Below are 11,063 nucleotides of genomic sequence, written 5' to 3'. Positions count from 1 at the left end.
CTATCAAAATCCCAAAAATTTCTTGTCTTATGCTGAGTTAGAAAAATTCACCTTAAAATTCATATAGATCTCTCAAGTCCAGGAGGTTGCAGTGAGCCATGATTATGCCACTGCACTCCAGCCTGGATGACAGAGCGAGACCCTGTCTCAAAAACATACATAAATAAATAAATGGAAAAAAATTTACATAGACTCTTAAGGGACCACAAATGGCCAAAATAATCTTGAAAAAAGAAGAAAGTTGGACATCTCACACTTCCTGATTTCAAAACTTGTTGCAAAGCTAAATGAATTAAAACTGTGGTATTGGCATAAACACAGATAAATAGACCAATGGAACAGAACAGAGAGCCCAGAAATAAACTCTTGGATATACGGTCAAATGATTTTCAACAAGGGTGTCAAAACCATTAAATGGGAAAGAACAGTCTTTTCAACAAAAGATATTGCAAAAACTGGATATCCACATGCAAAAGAATGAAGTTGGAAACTTACCCTATGTTATGGTTTGGATGTGATTTGTCCCCACCAGAACTCATATTGAAATTTAATCCCCAACGTAGCAGTGTTGGGAACTGAGGCCTGGTGGGAGGTGTTTGGGTCATGGAGACTAATCCCTGATGAATGGCTTAATGCCTTCCTGAGGGAGTGAGTGAGTCCTCCTGCTCATGGGAATGAATTGGTTCCTGAGAGATCAGGTCGTTAAACACAGTCTGGCTTCCTTGGTTTCTCTCTCTTGCTAACTCTCTTGCTATGTGATCTCTTTGCCCCACTTCTTTTCAGCCTGAAGCCCTCACCAGATGCAGCTGCCCAGTCTTGAACTTACTAGTATACCAGAATTATGAGTTAAATAATCCTCTTTTCTGTGTAAATTACCTTGCCTTACACTGTAAGATATTCTATTATAGCAACACTAAGTGGACTAAGACACCTTATATCTTATATAAAATTAATTCAAAATGGGTCAAAGACCTAATGTAAAAGCTAAACCTATAAAACTCTTAGCAGAAACAGAGACACTTCATGATATTGGAGGTGGCAATGCTTTCTTGGATATGATACCAAAACACATGAAAAAAAAGAAAAAATGATAAATTTGGACTACATCAAAATTTAAAACTTTGTGTATCAAAGGACACATTTACCGGAGTGAAAAGACAATCCATGGAATGGGAGGAAAACATTTGAGAATCATATGTCTGATAAGGGGTTAGTATCTAGGATACGTAAAGAACTACAACTCAACAACAACAAAAACCAACTCAATTTAAAAATGAGCCAGGATCCTGAATAGATAGATATTTCTCCAAAGAAGATACACAAATGACCAATAAGAACATAAAAAGATGTTCAATGTCACTAATCATTAGGTTAATGCAAATCAAAACTACGTGGAAATACCACTTTATACTCATTAGGATGGCTGCTATCAAAAAAAAGGGAATAAGTGTTGGTGAGGATGCCCATAAAATGAGCACTGTTGGTGGAAAGGTAAATTGGTGCAGTCACTGTGGAAAAATAGTATAGTGATTCATCAGAAAAATTTAAAAAAGAATAACCACATGATCTAGCAATTCTACTTCTGGGTATATATGCCAAAGAATTGAAAGCAGGGTCTTGAAGAGATACTTGTACACCCATGTACATAGCAGCATTATTCACAAAAGCCAAAAGGTGGAAACAACGCACGTGTCACTGATGGATGGAGGAATGGATAAACAAAATGTGGTGTACGCATGCAATACAATGTTATTTAGCCTTAAAAAAGGAAGAAAATCTGACATGTACTAAAATGTGGACGAACCTTGAGGACATTATGCTACGCAAAATAAGCCAGTCAGAAAGAGACAAATACTACGTAATTTCACTTACATGAAGAATCTAGAGTAGTCATATTGATAAAGACAGACAGTGGAATGGTGGCTGCTAAGGGCTGGTGGGATGGGGGAAAAGGAGGTTTACTGAATGGGTCAGAGTTTCAGTTTTGCAAGGTAAAGGGAGTACTGGAGACATGGTGATGATAGTTGCACGACAATGTGAATGTACATAATGCCACCAAACTGTACACTTAAAGTGGTTAAGAAAGTAAATTTTGGCTGGGCACAGTGGCTCAAGCCTATAATCCCAGCACTTTGGGAGGCCGAGACGGGCGGATCACGAGGTCAGGAGATCGAGACCATCCTGGCTAACACAGTGAAACCCCATCTCTACTAAAAAATACAAAAAAAACTAGCCGGGCGAGGTGGCAGGCGCCTGTAGTCCCAGCTACTCGGGAGGCTGAGGCAGGAGAATGGCATAAACCCGGGAAGCGGAGCTTCCAATAAGCTGAGATCCAGCCACCGCACTCCAGCCCGGGCAACAGAGTGAGACTCTGTCTCAAAAAAAAAAAAAAAAAAGTAAATTTTATGTTAGGTATATTTTATCACAATTAAATGAACAAATAAACACATGCTTTCATACATAAATACTTGAAGATATATTAGATAGATATTTAAGGAAAGGAAAACTAGAGATTTTTAATTCTCTTATGCTTTTCCATTTTAGATAATAATTATAACCTAATTTCCCTAATACTCCCTTTTCTTCCCTTTAGGATACCAGCCAATGTTGTAAATTTTCCTACTGTCAGTAGTCTTGGCACAAGATAAACTTTTCACTCCCTCCTTGTTTTCTAAAGAGTTCAGGCATTCAGAGAAATTCCTAAAGTAGACACTGTCCTTCCCCTCAGATGGCTTAAATTCCATTAGGGGTATATTGACAAGAGAAGAGGCAATCACAGTACAATGTGGTGGTCTCATTTCCTAAAAGTTCACCCAATGTCCTGAGGGTGCTGAAATCATGAATGCAGTAGCACAAGTAGGTGACCAATCAAAGTGACTCTGATAAATTGCATAAAGCCTTTCAATTCCAATTTGACCAGACGTACATTAAAATACAAAGTACAATAGCCCATCAATACTAGAGGCTATTTTTTGTTCCAAATAATTATATAGGTAGGAGGGCAGGGTGGAGAGAACATGATTAATATGTAGAGGACTCCTCTGTTGTTTACACAGAAAAAAAAAAATTCAAGCTATAGGGTCTATAAGTACGGGCAAGAGATATCTGTTTAGTAGGTGTTTCAGGGGTCAAGAAAGATATTATTGTAAAACTCATGTGGCAAAAATATGCTCCTAGATTTTGTTTTTTGGTGACCAAGAAATATAAGTCTATGCTACTTATAATGTCATATACTTAATTTGAGTAGACAAATTAACAGATGAACTCAACACAACTCCAAAACTTTCTATACAATTGATTGAAGAAATTGCCACAAAAGCAGATGCTTCAGCTTGGAAAAGTTTCTTTTATAGCTTGGTCTCTGGGTTTTGTAACTGTTAACCAAGTTAGGGGAAAATATTACAATATATTTGAGCAAATGGGACTCCATCACAGTCATTTTCAGTTAACACGTAAAATATGTTTTTATTAGGGAGTTATATTTTATTCTTTTTTTTCTTCAATGGGATTATTATCGAGACCTTCAAATGTTCTATCTTTTTTTATTAGAAAGAAAAACGTATAGAACATATTACATAGAAGAAAGGTTGCAATTGTCTCCGTGTTAAGCAGAAATTTTCCATTTGCTAAAATTAGGGTACATTTAAATTTTTAATAACAACTAAGTTTAACAAGCCTTATTTTCCTCAGTGGTGGGAAGACACCTTGCAGCTCCTCCCATTTATTGTGATGATGTAATTCAAGTCTGTTAATCTTAAGTGAACAATATAGCCCTCTGATTTTCACTTTTAACAATTGCAAAACATTCTAGTAAACAAAACGTTGCTTCTGTAGATTTTTGAAGGTATCAAGAATAATGAGCTCTCCAAATGTATCTGAATTAATTTACAAAAGATGAAAAGATAAGAAACTATTTAGCTTCATAAGGATTTTGACTAGGATTTTTTTATTTAAGATTTTTGGTAGGGGCCGGGCGCGGTGGCTCAAGCCTGTAATCCCAGCACTTTGGGAGGCCGAGACGGGCGGATCATGAGGTCAGGAGATCCAGACCATCCTGGCCAACACGGTGAAACCCAGTCTCTACTAAAAAATACAAAAATCTAGCCGGGCGAGGTGGCGGGCGCCTGTCAGTTCCAGCTACTCGGGAGGCTGAGGCAGGAGAATGGCGTAAACCCGGGAGGCGGAGCTTGCAGTGAGCTGAGATCCAGCCACTGCACTCCAGCCCCCGCAACAGAGCGAGACTCCGTCTCAAAAAAAAAAAAAAAAAAAAAGATTTTTGGTAAACATACCAATTTATTTCCCAAATCTCCTTCGCCTGGGTCCTGAATTGCAATGAATGAAGTCATCATCCTCCTACATCAGCTCAAAACCTCAGACTATGTTTTGGCTTCTTTCTCTCTTTACCCCACTCACATCTACTTAGTTTTTACTCATACCAATTCTACTTTTACAGAATCCCTTGCTTGCCTTCTTTATTCAATCTCAAAGCCTACAAGATTAATGAGATAGCTTTTTAACAGATCTCCCTACCTTTGGGAGCTTATTTATCAGTCCATCTCACAAAAAACTGCTATTTCAATTTTTTTTAGTATAAAATGCTGAAACTGATCTTTTACTCCTATAACAACTTCCTGTTGTCAGTTTAGTTTTTGGAGTATGCCTGGTATTCAGTACACTCAAAGACATACTCACTGTATGACTCTCTAGCCCTGTTTCCCACTACTACTACTACCTTTCATACACCCTCACCATCTAGGTCCTTTAGTTTTGTGCATCCATGATGTATTCTTTATTTGGCATGTGCTTTCATTAATCTCAATATGCCCAAATGATTTCTGCCTCACCTGTGAGACTCAGCTCAAATTCTGAACTCTGTCTGAATGCCTTCATCTTTTCATTCACTGAATTCTTAGTATTTTATATTTAACTCCCACTTTATATAATTTTTATCATGTATTAATTTTCATTTACACTTTAATCCCTTGATAGATTTCAAACTTCTTGTAAGCAGGATTTATAGGTATTTTATCTTGTTATATCGCACATTCTAATTGTTCAATTAATATTCACTGAATAAATCTGTATGCAATGTTGGAAACCCTTGAAAATTCAGGTGTGAGATATGTGAAGGAAGGCTATTTATCCACCAGTGGATATTATACATTTTTAGTCTAAAAGAGAGACTTGACCTCAGCAATGCAAAAATCATTGTCATAAAATTGAAACTATTATACAGAATTTACTAAACTTATTACATGATCTCTCATGTGATAATTGGTTAATTTTTCAATATTAAGAATTCCATGTACAGGGCACAGATACAACAAATCTAATAAACAACTTTCATAACCTGTTGTCTTGCCTGTTGTCTGGTTCTGGTTATTTGACATTGGGTTTTCCATAGGAGACATCCAATGCAGGAAGCAAGAGTTGATTACTGCACACTGCCCTCTGGTGAGCCACATGGGTAATCTAGAGGGGGAAATTCAGAGTTGAGAATATAATTCACTCTCCATGCCTAGGATGCCGGTTAGTGCCAAATAATTATGTCACATTTTGTGATGTGATCACTTCTCTCAATTGTATGCTCTCCTGTGCCTACTAATTCTTTCCATGCGGGTCATCAAATGTCCATCAGTTGGTAAAATTTTCCTCTTCATTTAGCCAAAAATGGATCCAGAATATTTGTAATGAGTCTTACTAACCCAAGCTTTTCAAAAAATTGTGCTGTTACTTCCACTGTGACATTTCCCTGCATCTTCATATACCCCCAAAGCATTGTATGAAAGCAATGGTAAAGCATGTTGTATTAGTCTGTTCTAACATTGCTATAAGGAACTACATGCAACCAGGTAATTTATGAATAAAAGAGGTTTAACTGATTTACAGTTCCACAGGCTATACAGGAAGCATGGCTGGGGAAGCCTCAGGAAACTTACTATCATGGCATAGGGTGAAGGGGAAGCAGGCACATCTTCACATGGCGCAGCAGGAGAGAGAGAGCTAAGAGGGAAGTGCTACACACTTTTAAACAACCAGATCTTGTAAGAACTCACTATCACAAGAACAGCAAGGGGGAATCTGCCCCTAAGATCCAATCACATCCCACTAGGCCCCTCCTCCAACACTGAGTATTACAATTTGACATGAGATTTGGGTGGGGACACAGAAGCAAACCATATCACATATTGTCCTCCGCTTTCAGGGAAGTCAAATTCTTTGTAATTGACGTGCTAAATTCTCTACATTCATGTAAACAAGTCTTATTGCATATATAAAAACACGGAAATTTCTCATTCTTAAAGAGAAGTTCAAAAATCAAATAACCAATCTTATAACATTAGAAGTACTCTTTGATTTGGAAGTAACCAATCTTATAACATTAGAAGTACTCTTTGATTTGGAAGGACCACATGTATGTGTGGCTTTTGACCATATCAAAACTGCCATATTGCTGGGTGATATTATTTATTACCAGCTGACTGAATACCATTCACAGCTAAATCAATAATGAAAGCTTCAGAACAGGTATGAAACTGCTCAAACCTCACATTCTAGGAGGTACACAAATAACCCAGTGTCTAACGTTCATTAGCTTCTGAAATCAACTCCATTCCATTTTTAATTCTATTCCTAACTTCAGGAATCTGCATTTTGTAAAACTTATACAAATAATGGATGATCTTCAAATAAGTGTAAATATCCTTACTGAAAAAAAAGACTGTAAAAATATAGAATAAATGCTTTCTTGTTTAACTGAGTGCTAAACTTGTTAAAAATAACAAGTTTGATAAATGTCCCCATTTATCAAAATTTTGACTCTTCAAACTCCAAGCAACTGATTGATCATCCAGAACCTTCTAAAATAGAAATGTAATTTTTCTTTATGTTCTCTATCATGCAGTTGAAAGTTTAAATTATATAAGAGCCAAAAAGGGGGTAAGGAGGAAACTGGACGGCCAGAGTGAGGGTGCAATTTTTCAAAAAAGAAAAAAAAATTATATAAGAACCACATCCTCTCTTGACTCTCTATCTTTTGTTTTTGTTTTCGTTTTTGTTTTTTCTGAGATGGTGGATTGCTCTGTCGCCCAGGCTGGAGTGCAGGGAAGAGATCTGGACTCACTGCAAGCTCCGCCTACCGGGTTCAAGCCATTCTCCTGCCTCAGCCTCCGGAGTAGCTGGGACTACAGGCACCCGCCACCACGCCCGGCTAATTTTTTGTATTTTTTAGTAGAGACGGGAGTTCACCGTGTTAGCCAGGATGGTCTCGATCTCCTGACCTCGTGATCCATCCGCCTCCGCCTCCCAAAGTGCTGGGATTACGGCGGCCCTGAGCTACCGCTCCCAGCCGACTCTCAATCTTTTAATTGTCTGAGGCCATTTATGTGCAAACTCAGTAAACTGGTTTTTACGTATTGTTAGTTTATTTCACTTTCAAATAAGAAAGCCTTCTGTGAGACGCTTTCCTGCTGGTTTCTGCTGATTTGTTACTTAAATGTGGGTAATAGTTTCCTGAATTCAGAGAGGAGTTCAAATAAAATTGCATCTAAGTTCATTTAACTGTAGAACTCTGTTTCTAATGATATCAGACATTAATGAATAATGATTTTAAACGAACAGATATTAACTGTATGTGTAATATACATTTAAACTCAATTTTTGTATTGCATATTGTGTAGCTTAAAAGGTACCATAAGGAGAAATAGTATAAATCAAATTTCAATTTCCCCATAGAAATAATTTACTCAGTTTTATTTTTATTTTGTTTGTTTTTAATCTTCTCTTTTGACTACATTTGAGAGGGAATTTCTGGCTAGCACAGGATCCTTTTCAATTTGTTTCCGTATAATGTGCAGCAGATATACTTGATTAATGAACTGATTAGCAACTTCCTTAATTACTTTCCAGTGGTTTTTTTCATTATTAAATGTTCAGTCTTTGAATAAATATCTACCAATATATGCCATCACCATTTGATCAAATACAATATATCTGTGTTTTGTATTGTATTGAAACCGTCTAAAATAAGCAAATATTTATATATCAAATAGGGAAATTGACAGCATTGTAAGTGATACACCACAATATTATAATGCATTATATAAAGTCCTTAGTTTACTTTTTCTTATATCTAATTTGTTTTGGTGGATAGCATTTAAAAAATAAAAGACAACCACTAAGCCATAGAATTTAAATGGCATATTTTAAATGACTTTGACAATTTATATATAATGTTGACATCTTATCTTTATATAAGGCTTTACAATTTTTTAATTAATAAACTTTATTTCTTAGAGCAGTTTTAGCTTCACAAACTGAGCAGAAAGTACAGAGTTCCCATATAGTCCCTGTCCCCATACATGCCTTACATCCCCCACTACTAGAGTACATGGGTTACAGTTGATAAACCTACATTGACACATCATTACACACAAAGCTCATGGTTTACATGAGGGTTCACTCTTGATGTTATATATTCAATGGGTTTTGACAAATGTATAATGACATATCCATCACTGTAGTACCTACAGAATAGTTTTACTGTCTGAGAAATTCTCTGTGCTCTGCCTATTCATCCTTTCCTCCCACCAATCCCTGTCAACCACTGATCTTTTAACTGTCTTTATGGTCTTACCTTTCCCAGAATGTCATATAGTTAGAAGAACAGTATGTAGCTTTTCGCAGATTGGCTCCTTTCACTTAGCAATATGCGTTTAAGTTTCTTCCTTGTCTTTTCAAGGCTTGATAGCTCATTATCTTTTAATGTTGAATAATATTCCATTGTCTGGTATACCATAGTTCATTTATCCACTCACCTTCTGAGAATCTCATGGTTCTTTTCAAGTATTGGTAATTATGAGTAAAGCTACTGCAAATATCCATGTGCAGATTTTGGTGTGGATATAAGTTTTCAATTCATTGGTTAATTACCAAGGAGCATGATTGTTGGATCATATGGTAAGAATTTATTTAGCTTTTGTATATTAAACTTGCATCCTGCAACTTTGTTATAATTGCTTATTAGTTCCAGGAGGGTTTTTTTGGTTAATTCTTTCAGATTTTCTACATGGCGTTTCTTATGTGAAAGACATTGTTTTAGATGTTGTGGATACAAAAATAAACACATAATCCATGTCTTCAAGGAGTTCATAATATATAGGGCAAAAGGTATAAGCGAATTATTACAGTGTGGTTTGTGAATGGCTATAATATTGGTATAAATGAAGTGTGATGAGGCCTCAGAGAATCGGCAGCTAATATAATCTGGAATTTTCAGAGAAGGCTTTCCAGAGGAGATTGAGTCTGAGTTGAATCTCCAGGGATGGACAGATGCTATCCAGGAGACCAACAAAAGGAAGATTATGTCTGGAAGAGGAAACAGCATGTTCAAAAACAAAGATGAGAGTGCTTCATCCACAGAGAAGCTTCCCAGTGGTTTAATGTGCTAGACACTGAGATGCACCCCCAGATTCCTCTTCAAAGAGGATTTCCTATGCAGCTGCAGGAAGTATGGCCAGGAATTTATAGCTGTCAGCTCTTTTCCTGTCTGTTCAGGTGCAGACAGCAGTCTTTTCCAAGGTCCTACTCTTACCAGGGCAATCTGCATCTGGTAAAGGAGAGAAGTCTGAATACAAATGCAGGACAACTCTGATAGACATATCTATTCCAGAGCTTTCTGCTGAGTTGGCTGAAGTTCTGTTGTGTCTGTATCGCAGTTCAACTTCTCTCTCTGACCAATGCTGTTTCACTTCACTTCCTATCAAAGGTTTGATCCCTAATAAACATCCTGCATGCTGAAATTCTTGTCTTGGCTTCTGCTTCCTGAGAATGCAATACATGAATTTGGTACCAGGACTGGTCCAAGAGAGTAGGTGATGGGCTTTTGGCCTAAGTCATTCATTGCCTCCTGGCATTACTTGTGGTAAATGGAGCACAAACAGCTATTATCACAAGGTAGTAATCAAATTGTTAACATTTTCACTGTTTGTGAACTGGCCAGATGAATCAGATATATTTGAGATGTATGGGGAATAAAGTAGCGATAAAGATAAAGGAATTGGATGGCTATTGCTAAGCGGTATTGATGCTCTACACAAAGATAATGAAAAAATCAGAGTGAATAACAAGCAATTAAAAACCAAGTGAGTTTGTCAGAGGGCCCCTTTGATGGCATAAAAAAGCAACTCTCATTTCCTGCAGGAGGAGGCTGGAGAAAGATGAAGACCAAGACTAGGACTTTATAGTCAGAGTAGCTGAACTTCAAAGATGGTTATATGCCAACCAAGCTAGATGGTCAACAATAAGCAAAGTTGAAATGCTAGGATTTCCAAGGAAGAAGGTTGAGGAAGGGAAAGGCTGAGGAAAATATGCATGCTGGAATGAAAATACAAATAAGGCTGGAAGACTGAGAGGAATATGTTCCATGGGAAGGCCCAAAGGATACTCAGTTTACCAAGGCTATAATGAGTGAGCTGGTGAAAGAAGCACTAGCAGCACTAAAAAGCAGAGTAGTGATGCTCCTCTTTAGGCCAGAGGTCACTGTACAAGAGACCATTACAAAACCTGACTCATCGATAACAAAGAAGTTGATAGAACCCTGGAAAAACAGAGGCCAAGTGTGGCATTTAACTGCCAGAAGCCAGGGATTTTAAATAATTGTGATCATCAACAAGGTCAGAATGGCAGCCCAGAAAGAACCACAGAATTATGGAACATATTAATAGAATTTGACAGTGCTAGAGACAAAATAAATTAGTAGTGACAATGGAATCACTCAGCATGTACTGTTAGAAGAAATCAAGCATGAATAACAGAGTGACACTTTACTGTGCCATAATCCCTTGCCCAGTTTATGGGCCTGAGTCAATTTTCAGACCTGTATCTCACTTATTGAAGTGTTTGGGTCTCCTGGGGATGGACCCTGTGATGCCATAGCAAGTGCACCTGGTAATGATTCCCTTAGTCCTTCTTCAAAGGGACCAAAGGAGATTTACTTGGTGATATGGTTTGGCTCTCTGTCCCCTCCCAAATCTGGTCAGAAAATGTAATCCCTACATGTTGAG

This window comes from Colobus angolensis, unplaced genomic scaffold, assembly GCF_000951035.1.
Source record: "Colobus angolensis palliatus isolate OR3802 unplaced genomic scaffold, Cang.pa_1.0 Scaffold131, whole genome shotgun sequence".
In the NCBI taxonomy this organism is placed as follows: domain Eukaryota; kingdom Metazoa; phylum Chordata; class Mammalia; order Primates; family Cercopithecidae; genus Colobus; species Colobus angolensis.
Note: the sequence above shows the minus strand (reverse complement) of the source record.